This window comes from Mya arenaria, chromosome 6 (genome assembly GCF_026914265.1).
Source record: "Mya arenaria isolate MELC-2E11 chromosome 6, ASM2691426v1".
NCBI lineage: Eukaryota > Metazoa > Mollusca > Bivalvia > Myida > Myidae > Mya > Mya arenaria.
Window position 1 is genome coordinate 33,637,524 of NC_069127.1, and position 23,618 is coordinate 33,661,141.

The 23,618-nt window shown below is 35.9% G+C and overlaps 3 long non-coding RNA genes across 5 annotated transcripts in view; 2 read left to right on the forward strand and 1 right to left on the reverse strand.

The window, feature by feature from the left end:
• Positions 1-9,343: 9,343 nt before the first annotated feature.
• Positions 9,344-23,618, forward strand: part of LOC128238372 (uncharacterized) — a 38,293-nt gene continuing 24,018 nt past the window's right edge. Inside the window, exons 1-2 of the long non-coding RNA XR_008261690.1 lie at positions 9,344-10,388; positions 10,998-11,254. This is a non-coding gene — a long non-coding RNA (uncharacterized LOC128238372). The remainder of the gene's footprint in view (positions 10,389-10,997; positions 11,255-23,618) is intronic.
• On the reverse strand, positions 11,319-19,358 carry LOC128238373 (uncharacterized). 2 transcript variants are annotated; one of them, XR_008261692.1, is made up of 6 exons: positions 19,175-19,227; positions 18,417-18,527; positions 17,456-17,531; positions 16,487-16,707; positions 15,440-15,551; positions 11,319-13,247 (listed from the first exon to the last, which is right to left on the reverse strand). It is a non-coding gene; the product is annotated as an uncharacterized LOC128238373 (long non-coding RNA). The 2 variants fall into 2 exon arrangements; XR_008261691.1 differs by having other exon boundaries at positions 11,322-13,247; positions 18,417-19,358.
• LOC128238371 (uncharacterized) lies at positions 19,352-22,164 on the forward strand. Of its 2 annotated transcripts, XR_008261688.1 has the most exons (4): positions 19,352-19,373; positions 20,910-21,043; positions 21,627-21,724; positions 22,004-22,164. It is a non-coding gene; the product is annotated as an uncharacterized LOC128238371 (long non-coding RNA). The 2 variants fall into 2 exon arrangements; XR_008261687.1 differs by lacking the exon at positions 19,352-19,373 and having other exon boundaries at positions 20,883-21,043.

Here is a 23,618-nt window from a genome sequence, read left to right on the forward strand (position 1 = left end):
GCGTGAACAAAAGCCAAGATCAATCAATGCTTCAGACCCTTGAGTTGATCTATGTATTTTAGCGTGATTTGCAAACAAAAGTGTATAATAGTTACTGTGTACTTTCAGAAGAATTAATTTGTGACACAGTTCACATAAGTTCCGCTTATGTTGATTGTTCCATGCAGATAAGTAACCATACTTGTATGAAAAAATATTTCTCAATTTCACCAAGCATAGAAAACTACCTACAATGGAAGTGTTTTTGTCACAGACTCAATCATGTCATCTAAAATCCACACAATTCTTTCATCTTATTTCAATCGTCTCTTCAACTTTGGCCCATTTCAGATGAACTTTTTTCAAAACACAGTAAATAAGACCTTCATCATATAGTTTCTTGTAATTCCTCAGGTGAATCCAATTCTGTTTATCTAGTAGTTTCTTCACATAATCCAACCTATTTTTGTAGATTTTCTTAATCCAATGTTCTTGTAACTCCTCAGGTGAATCCAATTGTTGAGCTAGTAGTTTTCTTCACATAAACCTTTTCTCGTAGATCACTTTCTTAATCCAATGTGACCTTTTTTCTCTAATTCCATTTTTATGTCTCTTCACTAAACCAAAAGTTACCTATTTCTTAACACATCCAGTGAAGACTTTCTTTTAAGTCTTTACTAATTCTAACCACATTTCTTACACTTGTATAGATCCTGAGTTTTATCTGTAGACTTCAAATCAAACAACTTTTTTTTTCATAGTTTTTCAAACTTAACATCTCTTTGCTCCTCAAGTGTATCCAGGTGAAAATCCAATCCAATGATTCCAGGTGATCAGTTGATAAACTGCATTGCTTAAGATTTAGAACTTCACATCAGCTGTCACCGCCATAACTACTCATATGAAACATTGAAGGCTGGATGTAGCCAGCGTTATGCACTTACGCATGTGTGTAACATCAATTTGAAAAATGAAAAAATAAATATGGCAAAAAATGGCATCAATTCAAGGGCTAAGCTAAATATTGATATCAGAATAAAGGGAAGATCAGCTATAGTAAGCATTGTTTCTCTGTGTTGGATAGCTTACTGAGCCTAAATCAATCACTTGGTTACTACAAAGTCGGCGGCCCCGAACCTTTAAATCCCTCCAAATACACATCAGTGCCCAACATGTTAGTTCTATACTTCATTTTTTTCCTTGGGGAGCCCCCCTGAAGCTACAGCGATATTCCTCCTTCAACACCATCCCCCTTTCGTGCGTAACATTCAGTAAAGCCTGACTACGTATCTGGAAGGCATATACCAAGTAAACTTAATGCAGTACTTTAAAGTGACTCACTTTTGTTTTTGGACCAAATATTAGTTTTCCCGGTAATGCATCTGAAAAAAACTATTTTTATTATTATTTTATGTTATCAATAACAGAAAAAAATCCAGTGCATAATTTTTTTTTTGGTTTTTGTGGGGTTCAAACCCACGCCAGGAAAAACCAAGTAAACATTAAAAAAATAGCTGGCTAGTCAACACAGCCACCGGGACTTTAACAAAAATGGTGGATATGTTTGCCCCTTAAGGAAACATTCATTATATCCCATGATAATGTCAATCAACCAATCAAGCAACACTACAGCTGTAATTAATTTTGAATACACGTTTGAAATTGTGGTCTTCAACATTATTTTGCTAAATGGTTCCAGCTTTTGCTATTTTTGTTTCAACACTCCTTATGATTTGACACACTTTGCATTTAACAAATTATGAGCTTGTCACTTTTAAACATGTCCCCTAGCAAAAGTCACCAGTTGCCTAACTACAGCACTTTAAAATGTGTCAATCAACTATGAACATAAGTAAAAATGGTCATTTGGTAAACTACAGTGCTTAAGAACGTATCCCCCAGCTATGATCACCAGTATTATGATATATGGTCATTTGATAAACTACAGTGCTCTAGAACGTGTCCCCCAGCTAAGATCACCAGTATAAAGATATAGGGTCATTTGATAAACTACAGTGCTCTAGAACGTGTCCCCCAGCTATGATCACCAGTATAAAGATATATGGTCATTTGATAAACTACAGTGCTCTAAAACTTGTCCCCCAGCTATGATCACCAGTATAAAGATATATGGTCAACTGATAAACTACAGTGCTCTAAAACGTGTCTCCAGCTATGATCACCAGTATAAAGATATATGGTCATTTGATAAACTACAGTGCTCTAGAACGTGTCCCCAGCTATGATCACCAGTATTTAGATATATGGTCATCTGATAAACTACAGTGCTCTAGAACGTGTCCCCCAGCTAAGATCACCAGTATAAAGATATATGGTCATTTGATTAACTACAGTGCTCTAAAACGTGTCCCCCAGCTATGGTCACCAAGATAAAGATATATGGTCATTTGATAAACTACAGTGCTTTAGAACGTGTCCCCCAGCTATGGTCACCAGGATAAAGATATATGGTCATTTGATAAACTACAGTGCTTTAGAACGTGTCCCCCAGCTATGGTCACCAGGATAAAGATATATGGTCATTTGATAAACTACAGTGCTCTAGAACGTGTCCCCCAGCTATGACTACCAGTATAAAGATATATGGTCAACTGATAAACTACAGTGCTTTAGAACGTGTCACCCAGCTATGATCACCAGTATAAAGATATATGGTCATCTGATAAACTACCGTGCTTGAGAACGTGTCCCCGAGCTATGATCACCAGTATAAAGATATATGGTCATTTGATAAACTACAGTGCTTTAGAACGTGTCACCCAGCTATGACTACCAGTATAAAGATATATGGTCAACTGATAAACTACAGTGCTTTAGAACGTGTCACCCAGCTATGACTACCAGTATAAAGATATATGGTCAACTGATAAACTACAGTGCTTTAGAACGTGTCCCCCTGCAATGATCACCAGTATAAAGATATATGGTCAACTGATAAACAACAGTCATTTAGAACGTGTCACCCAGCTATGATCACCAGTATAAAGATATATGGTCATTTGATAAACTACAGTGCTTTAGAACGTGTCCCCCAGCTAAGATCACCAGTATAAAGACATATGGTCATTTGATAAACTACAGTGCTTTAGAACCTGTCCCAAAGCTATGACTACCAGTTTAAAAATATTATATGGTCATTTGATAAACTACAGTGCTTTAGAACATGTCACCCAGCTATGGTCACCAGTTTAAAGATATATGGTCATTTGATAAACTACAGTGCTTTAGAACGTGTCCCCCAGCTATGACTACCAGTATAAAGATATATGGTCAACTGATAAACTACAGTGCTTTAGAACGTGTCCCCCAGCTATGATCACCAGTATAAAGACATATGGTCATTTGATAAACTACAGTGCTTTAGAACGTGTCCCCCAGCTATTACTACCAGTATAAAGACATATGGTCATTTGATAAACTACAGTGCTCTAGAACGTGTCCCCCAGCTATGATCACCAGTATAAAGATATATGGTCATTTGATAAACTACAGTGCTCTAGAACGTGTCCCCCAGCTATGACTACCAGTATAAAGATATATGGTCGACTGATAAACTACAGTGCTTTAGAACGTGTCCCCAAGCTATGGTCACCAGGATAAAGATATATTGTCATTTGATAAACTACAGTGCTTTAGAACGTGTCACCCAGCTATGATCACCAGTATAAAGATATATGGTCAACTGATAAACTACAGTGCTTTAGAACGTGTCACCCAGCTATGACTACCAGTATAAAGATATATGGTCAACTGATAAACTACAGTGCTTTAGAACGTGTCACCCAGCTATGATCACCAGTATAAAGATATATGGTCATTTGATAAACTACAGTGCTTTAGAACGTGTCACCCAGCTATGATCACCAGTATAAAGATATATGGTCATTTGATAAACTACAGTGCTTTAGAACGTGTCACCCAGCTAAGGTCACCAGTATAAAGACATATGGTCAACTGATAAACTGCAGTGCTTTAGAACGTTTCACCCAGCTATGATCACCAGTATAAAGACATATGGTCATTTGATAAACTACAGTGCTCTAAAATGTGTCCCCAGCTATGGTCACCAGTATAAAGATATATGGTCATTTGATAAACTACAGTGCTTTAGAACGTGTCCCCCAGCTATGACTACCAGTATAAAGATATATGGTCAACTGATAAACTACAGTGCTTTAGAACATGTCCCCCTGCAATGATCACTACAGCCATATGATCTACAGTCAAAATACTTCAAAATGTAATGGATGTCTTAAATTACAGTCTTAATGTTGGATGCTTTTCATGATTAACATAAATATAGGATTGATAGGTATTAAAATTCAAACAATGGACTTTTTGTTTACCCCTTCTAAAATACTAGACACATTAATGCAAGTATAGGGAACTTTCGCCTATTCAAAAACCGTTAAAGACTCTAAAGAGGCTGTTTATATGGAGTACTAAAATACTAGCTTAGAAATCTAAATCAAAGATGGGCCCCTCAAAGATGAAGTACAGTGTAGATCTTCCATTATTTCTTAATTGTTTGATTTACCCTAATTATTTTATAAAATAATCATGGGAAAATGTGGCAACTACTTACACTATTATTTTATATAAACACAATCAATGTTGAGTTCATTTTGACAAGAGAAAATTATGATAAACATTGTCAATACTTTGCTGCAAAGGCAAATGTAATGTCTATTTTCTATTTACACAAATATCTATGACGTTAATAGACCATCCAAGCACCTGCTGAAATCCGCACTGTCGTTTATCTGGCAATACTACAATCCGCACTGTACCTTAGGCTAACCGTGATCTATATGAGTATTTTGTTATTTTACCCCACTCACTTAAATGTGTACTGAAGTTGGGTATAAACGTCGAAAACTTCATTGACAGTTACTTGTATCACGTGGTTCTCATTGAATGAAACTCATTGGGGGAGTTTCTCAAATGTATTTTGAGCTGTCAAAGAGCTCTTATGTGTAGTATTTTTGAAAAGAAATTGAATATTTAAGTGAATTATCATTTGAATGTTCAAGTGAATAAGCCTGGAAAGTGTGTAAAGCAATGTCATTGGTCCCACAAGAGCAAAACACCATCTCAAGTTCCTCATCTGACTGGTGGCCACGCCCACAGTAAACAACGTTTAACTGTCATGTATTGTGGATCCACTAATGGAAACATAAGGTCTCCATAATTCATATATCCAGAACCTAGACCCAGAGGTTGTAATCCATTGACGGGTGCCTTGGATGGATCTGACATAGCCTACACCAAAAAAGGGTTGGATGGATGCCTCTATATTTGCGAAGTTGCTATATCATTTTCATCTGCAAGCTGGTGAGGACCGCCCAGTGGTTCTATTGGTAGATAGTGTGAGCAGTCACATATCCATGCCTGCATTTGAACTAGCTTGTAAAAGGGCATCGAACTTTACCGTATTGCGCCAAACGTTTCGCATCTAATGCAGCCTCTGGATGTAGACTTGTTTGGACCACTAAAACAAAGGTGGCACCAGGTTGTGAGGTCCGGCCATACTAGAATGAGCCCTGGGGTATCAATCAGCAAAGAGAATTTTGTTGAAAAATAAATAAAGAAGCATTACTTCTGTTTTAAAGCCTTTAACAGTCATCAGTGCCTATCGGTCATCCGGAATCTACCCAGTTGACAGCACTGTAATCACAAAGGAGCATCTTAAACCAGGTATCACATTCGGTAGTGCAGAGTCCAAATTACCGGATTAATCCACAACAGAATCCAGTCTCGAACTACCAGAGTCTGATCATCAACAGCCAAGTGGATCATCGCTGGCTCTTGAAGCGTTAGAATGTGCGCTGACAACACCTACAAAAGCCAAGTACACTAAACCTACCCGAGAGGGCTGATATGTTGAAGGACAATCCCCGTGTTTTGATGGCTACAAGAAACTTCTGTTAACAACATATGTCGCAAAACTGTCACAAACAAACCTAAAACCGCCTCAGTATGTGAACCATCTGAAAATGTACAAAGCAAACCAGCTGTACAAAGTGAAACAACGGTTGCTGCGCAGAAGAAATTGAAGAGAAAGTCACAAATTGATGACCTATACCAGACAACTTAACATCGTCTGATTCATTACATACACATGCACTATGTATCTGAAAAGCTTGACGGTAAAATCAGAGCATTTAGAGAAACGGGGAAATTAAAGCAAAGAAGAAATGCATGTTACTAGCACTGAAGAAAAACACGGAATCAAAATATTATATTGCAAAATCTAGCAAAACAACTGAAGGCAAAAATTCTAAGAAAATCAAATTTGCTCCGAAAAAAAAACATACACGAGGAAAACTTCTTTTACTGATGAGCCAAAGTCCACTGAAAAAGAATAACATGAACATGACAAACGGGATAATACAAACAAAATGGGCGTGACATGTATGTGTTGTAAATTAAGCTGGACAGAGGACCAATTCTTGGAAATTGAACGTGTCTGGGTACAGCGTGACATCTGCGACCAGTGGTTGCACTCTTGAGTGCAGAGAAGAACCTGTAGACAGTGAGGATGACTTCTATTGTGATAAGTGCGAGTTCAACTCAAATCTACTGAACCCATCTACTGTCCAGGAAGAGAGCATTTTTTCTAATAACTATCAGTACATACTTGCACATCAATATTCTGTTCATCTTTAACTGAAAACTAATACACTTATCTTGTTTTTGATATTCAAATTTAATTTCATATTAAAAATATCAGATCTAGTGAATTTACCTAATTTAATATTGATCAATTAAATACTTTCTTTTTCAGGTAAAAACCAGTGAGCCAGTTACTGGCCCTTTATGAACAACTGATGTTTCTTTGTTGAAGACCATTTTGTTGGAGGAAAGTGTTATTTAGGAATACCATGTCTACAAGATAAGCCACCTATTACGGATCTTCCTACTAAAATAAGGGTGGATCACCGTGAATACACTAACATTGTAGACAAAGAGGCATGTCTTTTGTGGCTGCCAGACCTTGAAACATTTAATGAAAATAATCATAACATGGTTACAGACCAAAGTAGACAATTGAAATTATCCGACATTGCCGGCCTTCCTTGGACATGTACCAAGAACAGTTTTGGACTTTTCTTGTAGAGTTAGTGTCAATCTTTCAGAAAATATACATTTTTAACGAAAACAAATGCAATTTCAAACCCAAATTTCCTAAAACATGTAACTCGCCGAACCAACTACCCGCTAATTTCACCGAAATTTTCCAGACTAAAACGCATTATCCCGCTATTGCATCATCAATTCAACACGTTTGCCCAAGAGAAACAATATATATATATATCTATTACGATACATGTGAAATGGAAGTCAAATGTCGTCCCATAGAGCCGTGCACGCAAATAAAAAAACATTCAGACTTTGTTTACAAAAAATATACATGCCAGCTACATGCCATGCCAGACTGATAATTACAAACATTTTTAAGAATGTTTTCTGTTTTTCCCAGCTCTATGACAGCGGTTGATGTCGAAGATATCAACTTGTACAGTAAGCGACAGGGCGCCTTGACAAGACAGTGAAAGGCATTATGTCCTGGAGAAAGAATGGGTTCGTCCACCACGGTTTGAGTTCTCAAAGAGACAATGTGGCAGAGAAATGTAAAGATCGACATTGCCAAGGTAGTGGCACTGTTTGCAAAGAGAATGGCTCTACCAAGTGTTCAAACACTACCATTTGACAGTGTTTAAACCAAAATATGCAAAAAAGTGCAGGGCCATCAGCCCATTTTTTCAGTCTTAGCAAAGTTTTATTAGCTGCCAGTGTTGCAGAGTGTAGTGTAAGGACAATGTTCTTTTGTTTGTCTAAATGATAAAATTGCACTTAGTTTTAATATGATCTGTTAGTAAACTTTGTTCAGTTCTTATCAGTGCATTTAATCCTTATCAGTGAGAACTTCAAACGTTTTACCATTGCAAATTGTATATATGTTAAATGTTCATATATCTTGTATGAAAGACGGTATGTATATATATGACCTTGTTTTTGTAGTCTCCAAATTAAGGATTCATGTATATTGATATGTAAGAAGTAGGAAATCGCACAACTATGAGACCAAAGAGTGTGCTGTAATGACTTATCTGCTTGAAAAGTCATCCATTTTAATAATCATAATAATGTGCTATCAAGTAGTAAAGTAGTACTGGAAAATGCGCCATTTCATTAAAAAATCAAAATTATCTTCAAAGCCCCCCCCCCCCCCCCCCCCCCCAATTACTTGACCGGACCAGCATTGGAAACAATGCAAGAAGGTTCGGCTATGAACGTGTCATTTGATTTTCACTTGATGCTTAATGATAAAGGGTAAAATCTTCCTAGTGTGTCATGTTTTATAGATGTGATTTTATCAGTCTAGTCAAACTTTCATTCGTTTCGTATACCTTGTTTGTGCTGTTATGAGTGTGAGTATTTGTTAATTCCCGTCTTATAATTGTGATATCTAGTTAGATCATTGTTTTCTTTTAAAATGCTCCCTGTGTTAAATTTGACTATGTCATGTCCACAAGGCATATATAGGAATATATAGATTAACTGGAACATATGTGTGCCCAAACTTGTTACATTTACTTCAATGTGAAACAAATTATATGCTTCAAATTTAGTAAAGTGTAACTGTTGTATGTTTTGGTTGACAAGTATTCAAGTTATAGTAGTGAAAGACAAACACAAGACGTGAGTCTGCTACTAAGTTTATTCTACAAGTGAAGTCCAGTGGTTAAACAAGGGTACAAGTATTAATAGATCTATAGTCTGTTTCATAATAGAACAGTAACCCTGTGACAAAGTTTTATAATAGGTAAAATAAGTGATTTTTGAAACTTTAACAAATAAGCAAATGTTATACACCATTTTAAAGGGAATCATGAGAGAAAAACAATGGTGTAATCCATTTGATTCTATCACAATTGTAACTAAACTTACAAGCATTTGAATAACACTAACACGAGTTATTCGTCTGTCAGATATTACATTCTATTACAATTGTATATATAACAAGTTTCTGGTTCACATTTCTCCTTTAGATTAAAACAAATGTGCACATGTTGTATATATACCATTTTCACAGTGCATTTCAATATAAAAACCACTGTGTCATGTATTTGATTATAAAAAGTAGAACAAAAATTACTAGTTGAGAGCGGCCAGTTCTAATTCCATGTGTATATACCATACAAAAGTCCAAATGTGGCATTCTTAAATATGTCTTTTCTGTTGGAATGTCCTTATTATAAATGACAAGTGATATGTCTAACCTTATAATATTAGAATTGGTGAACAATTTATGTCATCATCTGACATAACGGATAATTCAGTAACTGAAAGTACAAAAAAGTAAGGTCAGTAGACTGAAAAGAGTTACAAATGCTGATATGGGTCAATGGTGAGTAATTAATTGACCCTTTCTATTATAAACACACTTTCAATGCACTTAGACTAACACAATCTTCAGTTAAATGACAAATATGAGTCATTATGACTTTTATTGCTGAATTTGTAGGTAATATACAATGTGAAACCCCATTAAATTTAGTGACCCACTTTCTTTTAATTTGTTTATTTCCTGTTTTTTTCTTCAATATATGTTATTTTTCTAAGTATATCGGCATTTCTTAATCAAGTATTCGTCTAGTATCAAGTTGTTAATTGCTTTAATTTACCGCTAATCCGCTTGAGATGTTTATTTAGAAAAAACGAAAGTGAAAGTAATTTTTGCTTGTCATGTAACAACAAGAACACCGATCGATTGCGATTTTAAGCGTCCAGAAGACGCAAATTATTTAAAACATTGCGTGAACGGATGTATTTGTACGTATAGAAAAACGTAGATATAATATACTCACTGAGAAATTCTCAAATAGTCAATTAATTCAGTAGAAATGAGTTTTCCATGCGTTTTCGGATAAACCGGAAGTGAATAACGAATGACGTAATTCATTATGGCATAGGCTGTGCGCACCTGCTGAGGCTATCGGTGGGTGATTTTAAGTGTAAATCGGCAGCCTGCGGCAAAACGGGGGGCAGAGTTTGTGATTTAGTCGTAAAGAATAATGCTGTTAGATCAGTTATGTACTATGCCATGCCATGCCGAATGTGCCGATCAGAAGTAAAAACTATTTGAAAATTTCCCTTTTTTTAATTGCTTGTTTTTAAGAAGGAATCGTTTTAAAAACAACAAAAACAATAGTTTCCCCAATTGAGGCCCCTCTTAACTTTGGAAAACACCCTTCGTCATCAAGTTATATTCTTAGAATGCGACAAAAAATAAACCATATTTAGCGCATGTGATCTTCCACTTTTGTCAAAATGGCGGACGTAAAGTGATGTTTAACTCGGGCGTCTGCAATTCTTAACCGGTCAGATTGGCTTTATTACGATTTGTATTTTGTTTGAACTTGATGTAATTACGAAATATAAACATTTATGTTAGTAATGTTGTGGATAAAAACTATATTGACCATTCAAAAAGACGAATTATAAGCACTTAAACTGGGTCTGTTTACAATGGTGACAGATCTATGATCGATAAAGTACTATTACTTGCGGTACCTATTTATAACTACTTTGAGAACACCCATACTTTGATGCGAAAGTAGGATCTAAATATAGAAGTCTGGTTGCCTGCTTACTGTGTTGTGGAAAGACTCCAGAAAACGGTCATACATGTATATACCGATGTCAAATTTTGCGTGGAAATAATTAGTTTGGTTCAACTTAGGAATAGTTTGTATGTCATGTTATATGCAAAATATAAATCATAGAAATCGGTTTGAGCTTAAACTACGCTAAAAAATGTTACTGATCCGGAATACTCCAAACAACTAGTAAAATTTGCAAATAAAATATTGATTATGTGGAACCGTAATATCGCGAATTCTATGTTCCACCCGTGAAGGAATTTATTTTACGTTTTTTAAATGGCAAAGTGATAAGAAGAATCCCATATTGAAAGTCTTTTATTTAAGACTTAAATTGATGGACGGTTGATGGATAGCTGACATATATATCTACAATGGATCATGAAGAACAGATAGCATTAACGAGTCTCCAATTGAGTATGACCATACAGTCTGAACCACCGATGTCTACAACCATTGTTCCTGTCCCCCCCACCCCAGCTGCCCCGGACCTAGTTGAAGAGCTGCCAGAACCTGACTTACCAGTGCCTTTCCTTCATTGAGTACAGAAATAGCTTACATACAATTAACAATGGTCATTCAAGGTATGTATTAATTATAGAAATGGACCCTAAATGGCCCTGAGCCAATTAACAAATACACAGGAAATTGGCCCCTACTGTGACATCAGTGCAATTAGCAGGAGATGCACAGCAGAGGATTATCATGTCAAACATTCCTTAAAATACATGTATTTTACTCATAGGGTTATCTGATAGGTACATATACAGTATAATCATGTACAGACCACTCAAGACATATAGTAGGGAACGACAGTTTGTTATTCCAGATGGGCATGATTTTCACGCAATTGGATCACTAACGTAGATGTTATTGTGTACTGTTTTGTCCTCTAAGATTTATAAGATGCCAGTTAACAAAGCTGAATAACTGAATCAACTGGGGGCTTACAACATTTATTTGGCAAATGCATGAAGGTTTTCTAACTGAAGTGACACGAAACGAATAAGAAGTTGCAAATAGAGGGTTATACATGTAGCATAATAATTTAGACATGCAAGATGTTAAGGACACTTCTTAGAAGAACTAATTCTGCATTTCAATCAAGACATAAAAAATATAAAAAAAGAATTTGTTTTGCATAAAAAAAGTTTTACAAGTTGTTCATCTTCACTGCTGTTGTTATCTTCCATGGATGAACTTCAAACTGAAACTACCACACACATCACATTTAACACTTGAGCTCATCAGAGCGTTATCATAAAGCAAAAAAGTGAGAATCCGCTTCTGAAACAAATCCTGCCTTCTTTCACTTCGCCACATATTTCAAAACATATCACAGTTAATAAAATTAATAATTAACCTTAAGAAGTGAGCACATTTATCACTACGGTTGTTCTACTTTGTGTCTGCTAATTAATCCATTATCCTGATGAATACAGGGTTTGGTTTCAGCACTCCTGTTTGGGGAGTCTCTGTCTACGTTAGATAATTGGCCAAACTCAACGAATAGGAAAAACTGAGTAAAGAAACAATCCATTTGCTTCTTGTAGGAGCTTGCTTGTGTCCCCCATATCACTTTGACAGTTGAGGCAACTTTGAACCATTCAGAAACACTCCTCTATCAAGATGCATGAGCCTTTTTACAGTCCATTTCTTCAGCAGGTCCCAATTTCTCGAAACTTCTTACCGGTAAGTACCTTATAACAGGATTAAGCTAATCTCACTATTTTTGTTGTTCTATAAAATATGTTATATTAACTTCTTCAAGAATTTTTAGAAATAATGTAGGAATAATCTGTATGAGTATCAGAATAAACAATTTTTCATTCATCAAAGTATGTATTTTGGCTAATTGAAATAAGCGACTTAAAACTGTTAAGCTTAAGAAGTTTCGAGAAATAAGGGCCAGATGATCAAGTCATATTCTGTGCAAAATTAGTCTCACAGGACTGTTAAGCTTCGGGTGGGTTGATGATTTTCAAAAGATATTTTGACAAATCTCCCTCAATTGATCAACTCTCTGCACTTTGGTAAACTATCCATGAATGTAGTATACAAGTTTTCAACAATCCTTTTGGCTTTGCAGTAGGTATTTCCGCCAGTCCTGCTGTTTCATAGTAGCTGATTACACTTTCACTTCTTTCTGGTTCCCATAAAGCTGTAACTTTCACATTTGCTGCAGCAGCTCCTCTTTTACATACAAAGTCGCCTTTTCCTCTAGTCATGGCCGCTGCATTTTGTCATGTTCCATCAGTTGTGCTTTTCGTTCTAACAAAGCTACCTCCATTTCTGCTTATGGAGACGGCACAACAACATTGCCTTTCTTGTTGTATGTTAAATCACTCCAGTTCACCATTTTATTATGAATTTGTAAAATTGATTTCAGCTATGACACTATTTTCCAACAAATTATGAACACTGTCCGCTGATTTAACACCAGAAAACCATATCAAGATAGTTTCATTTTTCTGCTATCATAATTTCTTTACAGTCACAATCTATAACGTCCTTGTGCCACAGTCATGACTGCATCTCTGGGGTCATCTCTGAATCCATCCACCCAAGAAAGAGGTCCTGCAAAATATAATTCATAACCACATAATTATCTTCAAATATGACATAAATCATGTGTAAACTTGAAAATACATTCAAGAATAAAATTTACACATCATCAAATGCGTCCTGAATGGGGAGAAACCTTTTTTAAGAACTACTTGAAGGGATACGACTGGACAGCCTTTCATTGTCGGCCGACACCTTTATGCAAAACTTAACTTCTTTATACATTAACAAGAGCTGTCACAGAGACAGCGCGCTCGACTATTCTGCCGCTTTTCAGTGTATGGATTGAAAAAATTGAAAGGCTAAACATGCATGGATCACTGTTAGATTAGATTTCAATGCAATACATGATGTGCTGAAATATTTACATAAATTGAATTGGAAAATATTTGAGGTGGTACGCAAACTTTAATGTCTCCAAGTCCAAAAAGGGGCATAATTATGTCAAAATGCTTGATACAGTGACCTTCTCCTGGGTACAGGTTGGGGGCATGATGGTGAACAAGCATGCAAAGTTTCAAAGCCAGATGTCAATGGACTTTGAAAATATTTGACGTGGTACACAAACTTTAACGTAAATTCAAAGTCAAAGGGGCATAATTCTGTCAAAATGCTTGATACAGTGACCTCCTCCTATGTACAGGTTCGGGGCATGATGGTGAACAAGCATGCAAAGTTTCAAAGCCATATGTCAATGGACTTTGAAAATATTTGAGGTGGTACGCAAACTTTAATGTCTCCAAGTCCAAAAAGGGGCATAATTCTGTCAAAATGCTTGATACAGTGACCTCCTCCTATGTACAGGTTCGGGGCATGATGGTGAACAAGCATGCCAAGTTTCAAAGCCATATGTCAATGGACTTTGAAAATATTTGAGGTGGTACGCAAACTTTAACGTAAATTCTAAGTCAAAGGGGCATAATTCTGTCAAAATGCTTGATACAGTGACCTCCTCCTATGTACAGGTTCGGGGCATGATGGTGAACAAGCATGCAAAGTTTCAAAGCCAGATGTCAATGGACTTTGAAAATATTTGACGTGGTACACAAACTTTAACGTAAATTCTAAGTCAAAGGGGCATAATTCTGTCAAAATGCTTGATACAGTGACCTCCTCCTATGTACAGGTTCGGGGCATGATGGTGAACAAGCGTGCAAAGTTTCAAAGCCATATGTCAATGGACTTTGAAAATATTTGAGGTGGTACGCAAAATTTAACATAAAGTGTTATGCCGATGCTCGTGTGACTAGGATAGCTCTCCTTATTCTTTGAATAGTCGAGCCAAAAATTATTACATGTCCTAACTCTTAAGTGTGTATCATAAAAAGAAAGAAATAAACTTTTTTTCCTTTTGCTAATTAAAACTGTATCGCAACAGCAAGACAGTGATACTCATTGGTGGAATAGACCCTCAGTAACTTTTTCTGAGAAATGGAGTTCAGACTAAATTTGATGTTTCTCCAGAGATAATTTAAAGATTTACATGCAATAAAGCACATGTAACAGTGTTTGTGTCATACTTGTTCCTAATCCCTGATTTGGTCCCTTCATACCATTCAATATGTGTTTTAAGAGCTTTATGATAGAAAAACATCTCAAGTTTTCACTAAAAAGTAATGCATTTCCGAATTTGAATCGTGAAAAAATGCATTTTTAGCACAAACTACAGATATTCAATCATTACCTTCAAAATGGTGATAAAATAAAAACAAATATACTCAATAAAACACTGTTTACTCTCATCTTTACCCCCTATCTTACATACTTAATCTGCTCTTAACCAAGTAAAGAATGAAAGGTCCACAGGACCTCTTATAAACCATGAGAATCCTGTTCACTTATCTGATTTTAAAGCACCCAAAAGGCTTACCGTACTACACATTATGGCTCCTTAATTTGTATCTCCAGTGATCGCAATTAGCACAAGCCCGCAAGCCCTGCACTGGTAAAATGTCTTTTGGGCTTGGTCAAATTCTGAATTTTATACAGCAGGGCTTGTTCAAAAATTTGAGGCTGAAGCAATAGTATAAGAATTCGGGCTTGTTCATCCAAAAGTCTAATTTCGATGACTGTATCTCATCTCCAAAGTTGTGATTTCATTGAAAGACTTGAGGTACTTTTTTTTAAAAATGAGGTAAGGGAAGCTTAAATGCACAAAGTCTGGTGGAGTATACCAGCCTGATTATAAATACGCAAAAGCTCACCGTGCTGCTTAGGAGTCTGATATTGTTCCCGGCCCTAAGTCAGCTGGAAATGTTGATTTCAAATGGCTATAAAAACCGGCCCGGTGCACCAGAGCTACGCCCTCGGCAGTATCTGCAAGAGGAGGGTGTAAATCTGGGATAGTGCATTTATGATCAAATTGAGAAAATTCTTATCCATCATTCTTAGTCAGGGTTCGAATATAACTTTTGCAAGTAATTTTGTGAGTGCTCTTTGAGGCAATTTGCAAAATGAAAAATCAACTTGCAATTTTATTATTTGCTTTATTCCCTTTTAATATTGTCTAATTGAAGTAGATATTTACACATATTATGAATATTAAAAAGTATCAATTTTGAGTGACTCGACTACTTGAACTTGTTGATGGCTTATTCTTTTTGGGGTGTACGGATGACTCATCGGATGCTTGCCACTTTTTGATAACAAAGCTGTCCATTGACATTGTTCACTTTGACAGTTGGACAGATATATGAAACGGTTGATGGGGTTTACATATAGTGTGCGAAAGTGCTAAATTTAGCCAATGATTATTGAGCTAGGTGATTATGTCATTTGTATTCACTTCGGCCTTTTCCGTATTTGTTCTATTTTTGAAAACTTACTAGAGCATGACTCTACTGTCTTCTCTGTACTGGTACTAAGTGTAAACGTGCCACTTATAGGCAGTTTACACTCGACTACATAGCGCAGTTAAGTTCATGTTTATTCTACTTTCCTTTTAACATTTTGTGGTCTAGAAAAAGCCGCTCGGCAGAATTCTGTGAGCTTGAATAAAAGTCACTCGCAATTTGCAAATGTCGCTCGCATTTTGCGAGTATGCGAGTCTTAATTCGAACCCTGGAAAAGTGAACATGTTTGTTGCTTATAGAACATCTTAACTTAATTTTTTTGGAGGAGATAAATTCAGATTGGGATCTTAACCTGGATTTTGATGCTTAAATTGTGAGTTTCGCTCAAATTTAGTATAAACTTATATATATATAGCGAGTGCATAGATCTATATCTTGAAGCCCAGATTTATCACTTACCTGAAGTTCGTAGGGCTACAATTGAGAGCTTTTCTGTTAACTGGAGGGACTGTCCCCATGAGCCTTTTGAGGGGAATGGCAGCTTAGGTTACTAGTGGTACCACTGTGCATTTCCACCCACAAACAACTGTCTGCATGAGCCTTTTGTCTGTGAGGGGAATGGTGGCTTAGGTCACTGATGGAACCACTCTGCATTTCTGCCCACACACAACATGGTGTATCTGAAAATGACAGAGAATGGCCATGCACTTTATGTCTTATGTAAGCTATGCTGGAAATACGCCTCTCTACACAGGCAGTTTTGAGTGTGTCAGATGACATTTCCACACAAAAATTGTAAGGACTCCAATACAGCAGAACTGACAACAATGCGAGACATGCATCTCTGTCATGGAGCTGTGCTTGTTCTGTGGCGTCAAAACCACTGCAACTGGGCATTTCACTAAAAATATCTCCAGAAAAAAGAAACAACTTTTACTGGGCAGCCTTTGCTACCCAGTGCACAACCCAGTAACATCTTGTTACTTGACAGTGGCCTCATAAGGATCTAAAATTATCAAAAAGTATCAGAAAGCTATTAAATACCGAACTAAGCATTTACTTGAGGCGGGCAAATATTTTCAAGGGAAGAAATCTCACAGAAGTTTGTAAAAGAATATGCCTAGTTCTAGCTTTAGTCCAAATTCAAAGTGTACCTCAGTAACATGGTGGCGTACCTTTAATCAAACGTCAATAAATTAACACGGGAAAATAAGAAATCACATTTATAATCTCCCTCACATTCATGGCAGCATGTCTGATGATGTTTCTGTATGCCGACCAAGACGGTGAATGTGAAGTTGCATGAACACACTCACACACCTTTACAGCCCAACAGTCATTGAGTTATGGCCTCACACTAAATCAATTACACAAACTCACACTTATCAATCAGTCAATTAATCAAACAATCAATCAATGCACACATACCTGGAAAGCTATATGACATCCTTTATGAAGAGATGAATCTTGCAGTCTGGCTTAACTTTAATGTCCCAAACTACAACTGCAATTAGAAAAACATGTTGTTTACAGTCTTAAATGAAGATGTTCGCATTAAAACAAAGCCTTGTATTGAGTAATGTTAAACATTCGGCCTGTTGGCTGGGGAAACACATGTAAATCTCCGAAAGGATGATCAGCGAAACACGAAGAACTGCATGGTGTGTCAAACACATTGATACAAGCAAACTACCAACTGAGTATTTTCTAATAAGTTGATAAGCTGTCATTGGGTAAAATATATATCAATGATTTTTTTCTATGTAAAGCGTGATTTATCATAATGACATGCAAGGAAAGATCCGAAAATTTTGAAAATATTTCAGCCCTGAAATTATGCTTATGAAGGTCATGAAAATCAGGTCAACTTGGTTGAGAAATAATATTTGTTTTGCCTATATTCTTTTTAAACAAGAAATATTGGTCAAACATTATGCCCCCCTCCTTCAAACCTTAAAGGGCTCATCTTCTGGTGACCCCCAACCTAAATGTCAAGTTTGAGGGCCATTGGTGCAAGCATTGTAGAGTTATCAAAAAGACAAGCTTTTTGCATTCACGGTTAACCTCCATGGCATGTTTAATGACTTGAAGAACTATGTCAACCTTTGCGCGTCAAAGGTCAATGTTATGTATATTCCATAAAATATGTCCCTATGTTATGTATTCCAAACCACTTTATTTCTATACATTGTATTATGTATTTTTAAACTTAACTTCATCGGTCATTAAAAGGAATGTTTCAAACGCTTTTATTTATAAGGCAATACAGAAGTTCTGTGTCTGTATAAGTAATGCACCAGTCAATTGTAACCACGCCCCCCCCCCCCCCCTTGGGGGGGGGGGGTTACAGTGGACTTGTGGATAAGACGCAGGACCAGTTCTGGCATACCGCATCGGTGGTGAGTCCTGGTGGTTCAGTCACGACTTCTGAGAGCTGCCTTGAAGCTCTCCACTGTTTTTGCATGCGCGACACTCGCCTCTAAATAGTTCCAGTCCTGTACTGCCATAATAAAAAATGATTTTTTTTAATAAATTTATTAATATCATTAACATTCTTCGGAATTTTCAATTATCAAAACAGTTTTTTCGCTGTTTTTATTAACACTCTAACACATAAACAACTCTAAATAATATGTAATTTAGGTGTGAACAACATAATACCCATCGGCATTTCATAGGCAGGCACGCTTCCTTTCAAAAGTAGGCCGATTTGGACAAGGACGAAAAGGTAATTGGGCTGCGTTGACCGGACACCACATGTATACCAGTCATTGAAATAAGACTTTTGGATAAACAAGCCCGAATTCTTATACTATTGCTTGGCATCAAATTTTTGAACAAGCCCTGCTATATAAAATGCAGAATTTGAGCAAGCCCGGAAGACATTTTACTAGTACAGGGCTTGCGGGCTTGTGCTAATTAAGACCACTGGTATACTGTACATGTTCAGTGCAAAAAAATAGCCTTAATGGTGCAGACATAGTCGGGTGTCATAGATTATTAGAATCTCGACAATATTGCTATTTATAATAAATTGTTATGCCAGCTGTATTGTTTATGGAACGGAAATCTTCCCGGACTTGGTTTACTTCACAATCTCAAAAATAAAATCTCAAAAAGGTTAAACAAATTGTACAAGTTTCGTACCGATCACAGTTTCAGTAAAGGCTTGGAAAACAAGGTTTCTAAGTAGGTAAGCGCTAAAGATCATACCAATACCGAATTGACACAACCCAAGATCATACAGATGGAAATGCAATTAAAATTGTTGTCTGCCACCATAAACATGTACGTTAAATGTTTCTTTTCATTTCTTGGATGTGCAAGAACATCTTTAATGTATCAGGTGAGTTGAACAAATAAGAAACTGAGTAACTGGATTACGTATTCTGTTTTTAAGCTTGACAGCAACGTTATTGCTAAGTATTGGAGATGACTATACTTTTAAAGTAAATACTGTAGCTACTTTCAAGTTCTGAGTGATGATCAAAAGTCAATTTGAAACTTATTTTTTATCGTTTTTGACTTTTACGTTCTGAGCGATGTTCAATAGCCTGTTAATATTACTATTTTTCTGTCTTTTCCTTCGTTTATGTTCTGAGTGATGATCATTAGCCGGCCAATAACTCTATTTTTTGTTGTTAGCTGCTTTTTCGTTCTGAGTGATGATCATTAGCCGGTCAATAATTCTATTTTTCTGTCGTTTGTGACTTTTTCGTTCTGAATGATGATCATTAGCCGGTCAATAATGATATTTTTCTGTCGTTTGTGACTTTTTCGTTCTGAGTTATGATCATTAGCCGGTCAATAATTTTATTTTTCTGTCGTTTGTGACTTTTTCGTTCTGAGTGATGATCATTAGCCGGTCAATAATTTTATTTTTCTGTTGTTTGTGACTTTTTCGTTCTGAGTGATGATCATTAGCCGGTGAATAATTCTATTTTTTGTTGTTAGCGGCTTTTTCGTTCTGAGTGATGATCATTAGCGGGTCAATAATTCTATTTTTCTGTCGTTTGTGACTTTTTTGTTCTGAGTGATGATCATTAGCCGGTCAATAATTCTATTTTTCTGTCGTTTGTGACTTTTTCGTTCTGAGTGATGATCATTAGCCGGTCAATAATTCTATTTTTCTGTCGTTTGTGACTTTTTCGTTCTGAGTGATGATCATTAGCCGGTCAATAATGCTATTTTTCTGTCATTTGTGACTTTCATTCTGAGTGATGATCAATAGCCGGTCAATAACTCTATTTTTCTGTTGTTTGTGACTTTTTCGTTCTGAGTGATCATTGGCCGGTCAATAATTCTATTTTTTGTTGTTAGCGTCTTTTTCGTTCTGAGTGATGATCATTAGCTGGTCAATAATGATATTTTTCTGTCGTTTGTGACTTTTTCGTTCTGAGTGATGATCATTAGCGGGTCAGTAATTATATTTTTCTGTCATTTGTGACTTTTTCATTCTGAGTGATGATCAAAAGCCGGTCAATAACTCTATTTTTCTGTTGTTTGTGACTTTTTCGTTCTGAGTGATGATCATTAGCCGGTCAATAACTCTATTTTTTGTTGTTAGCTGCTTTTTCGTTCTGAGTGATGATCATTAGCCGGTCAATAATTCTATTTTTCTGTCGTTTGTGACTTTTTCGTTCTGAATGATGATCATTAGCCGGTCAATAATGATATTTTTCTGTCGTTTGTGACTTTTTCGTTCTGAGTGATGATCATTAGCCGGTCAATAATGCTATTTTTCTGTCGTTTGTGACTTTTTCGTTCTGAGTGATGATCATTAGCCGGTCAATAATACTATTTTTCTGTATTTTTCTTACTTTTATGTTCTGAATGGTGATATATTTAAGTGCAATATTTGATTTACTTGATTTTATTACAGATTGTACAGTTCCTAGTAATGAGAAATGGCTAGATGTTATACAATATCATACTTCATGATGTCACCAACAATGTCATGTTCTGAGTATTGGGAAATAGTTGGAGACTCAGCAGTGCAGAAACTAGTTTACTCAGGTATGTTAAATGGCTGCTAGGTTGCTGTTTGAAAAAATAGTATGCAGAATGATGTGCAAGTGACATTGTGCAACTTTGGGCGTTGGAGATAATTGTTACAATTTTTGAAGATTTAATACTTTAACTATTCTTATGTTTCTATAGCAACCATGGCTCTCATCCTTAAAGCATTGCGATTGGCTTTTTAAAAAGACCTGATTTTTTGATAATACCTTAATGCATCATTAACTTTTTCTTTATTTATGTTCCATAAAGATTCTATTATCAAAATTAATATTACTAGCTTTAATAATTATTGACATTTCATTTGACTTTTGACATGTCTTTTGAGTGCTTCCTTAGTCATTAATGTGTAATCATTCAGGGCCCTTATCGCATTCAGTAATGGCTCATTCGTCTACAGTATGGCCAAAGGTTTATACTATTCATCCATGTATTTGTGAAAGAAATGTTTGCATTTTAAAGAGTGTCAGTCAAAAAATAAATGAGCATAATAACCTTGAAGTGATCAGTTACAAAAGTTGTTATCTTCCAAGCATGGAATATAGCCACATGCAAGTCATGTTCTGCTCTATATTTACAGAATGTTTGTTCCAACTCACGGATGATATTGTCAGATAAGAGCACATTGGCAAGTTGCAGACGTTGACTTTCTGAATTACAGAAAATAGTTTCAGTCAGGTATTGTACATCATGATTCGCATATATGTATATTAAAAATTTAGTTTTGAACAAAAATTAGCAAAAATGTTTTTTGATAGAGAAATTACAGTGCTTTTCAAGAACATTTTCATGAACAAATTAGACATAAATCTCATTGAGATTTTATTTTACATGTCGCAATGCAAAAACAACCAAAATGGACAGTATATACTTAAGTATACATGAATGGACCAAAACTGCCAAACTAATGGAAATTTGTAGTATTTTTCTTTATATCTTCTTTTGTTTGTGTTTCAGGATACCAGAAAGCATCAGGACTTCCAGGGCATGGCTATAGCTCCTCCTGAAAGAACATTAGAAACACTTGATTATTTGTGTGAAATACTTTGAAATAAAAAAGACTCTTTTTGCATGATTTAATTCCTAAAGAAAATCAATAAACCTGAAGAATGATTTATATATATATGTAAAAATATGTTCCAATAAAAGTATCAATTATTGCATTTATCTTTTTAATTTGAATTGCTATGTCAGTATGGATTAAAACCTCTGAAAAATAAAGACAATGGAAATATTAACAGAATCTGGATTTAAACTAGAGATTTTTTTATAGTCCAGTTAAATGTCCATCCGGGTCACTTTATTTCCATACTTATGCAGCAGATACTTCATTTGCTATGTTTGTATCAGAAACATGAATTTCTGATGCTTCTGAAATTTTAACTTTATTAAACAAAAAAATAACAATTCAAGAGAAATATGTATGTGAAATGAAATGATGGCTGCTATTTCTCAGTAGTTAAACATTTATCTGAAAATACAATATTATGTATGTATGTTGGTTTTAAAACAAATCATTATAAAACAGAATATTTCTGAAAAGTATCAAATGATATGAAGCATAATCAAGCATACCAATGTATCATTATCAATTACAAATGAAAAGAAGATCATTGAAAAAACTGTTACCCAAAATTGTTTTCTATAAAATTCAAAATTTGTTTTTTCTTATTCTAAATGTGGGGAACAGTATACAATCACAAACAGTTGAAGCAATAATTTGAAACATGAATAGAAGGTATACAAAGAAATGTTGTTGAGCCTGCTCCTCATGTGAGTGAAGTTGGGAAAATATCCGTCTAATAATACATTTTACCTCTTACAATATGTGATTACGATACCATACATGTAAGGTAGCAAGGACATCTGAACAACGAAGCTAGTGTGAATACTTCTATTTGAATTATATTCTTTAATTCCATTCCTTTGTTGTTATTTTCCTCTTCATCCACTTCATCGAGCTTCACAGTTTCTTGTCTGGTGATTCATCAATGCAGATAGTACATTACATAATTGGTAGGAAAACTAATTTTCACTGCCAACATGATTACTACCGACATCAACATAAAATTCCTGTCAAAGCTGTAACCTTTTATTTATACCTTCCATTCTATCATTTTCTTTGTAAATTTGTTATTATTGATATATTGTCCTTTGTTTGACAAATTTCATTTCCAGTTTCTTTCTAGCATATGTTTCTACATTCTCCAGATCATTAGGCGACTGGTCCATGTTCTTTCTAGCCCTTAGAAGGTGGTTTCGAATGTTTCTGCTGTTCAGAAAAAACTTTTGTTGGCCACACTTATGCCCGGCAGACAAAGTGTCCTGACATTCTCCTTTAGGTGTTTCTTCACACTCCCAGTGTATGTTATGCATCAGTCAATTGTAACCACGCCGCCCCCCAGGTCCGGGGAATAGCGGGGACTGACTTTCGCTCCAGCCAACCCTGGGTGCAAATTCCCGCCCTGTGGGGATGAACTGATGTAAAATCCCCGCCAAATGCCCTGAACCCTGGGGACACTAGGTTAAAGGCCCATTCGCCACTATGTTTAGCGCGAAGACAAAACCACGG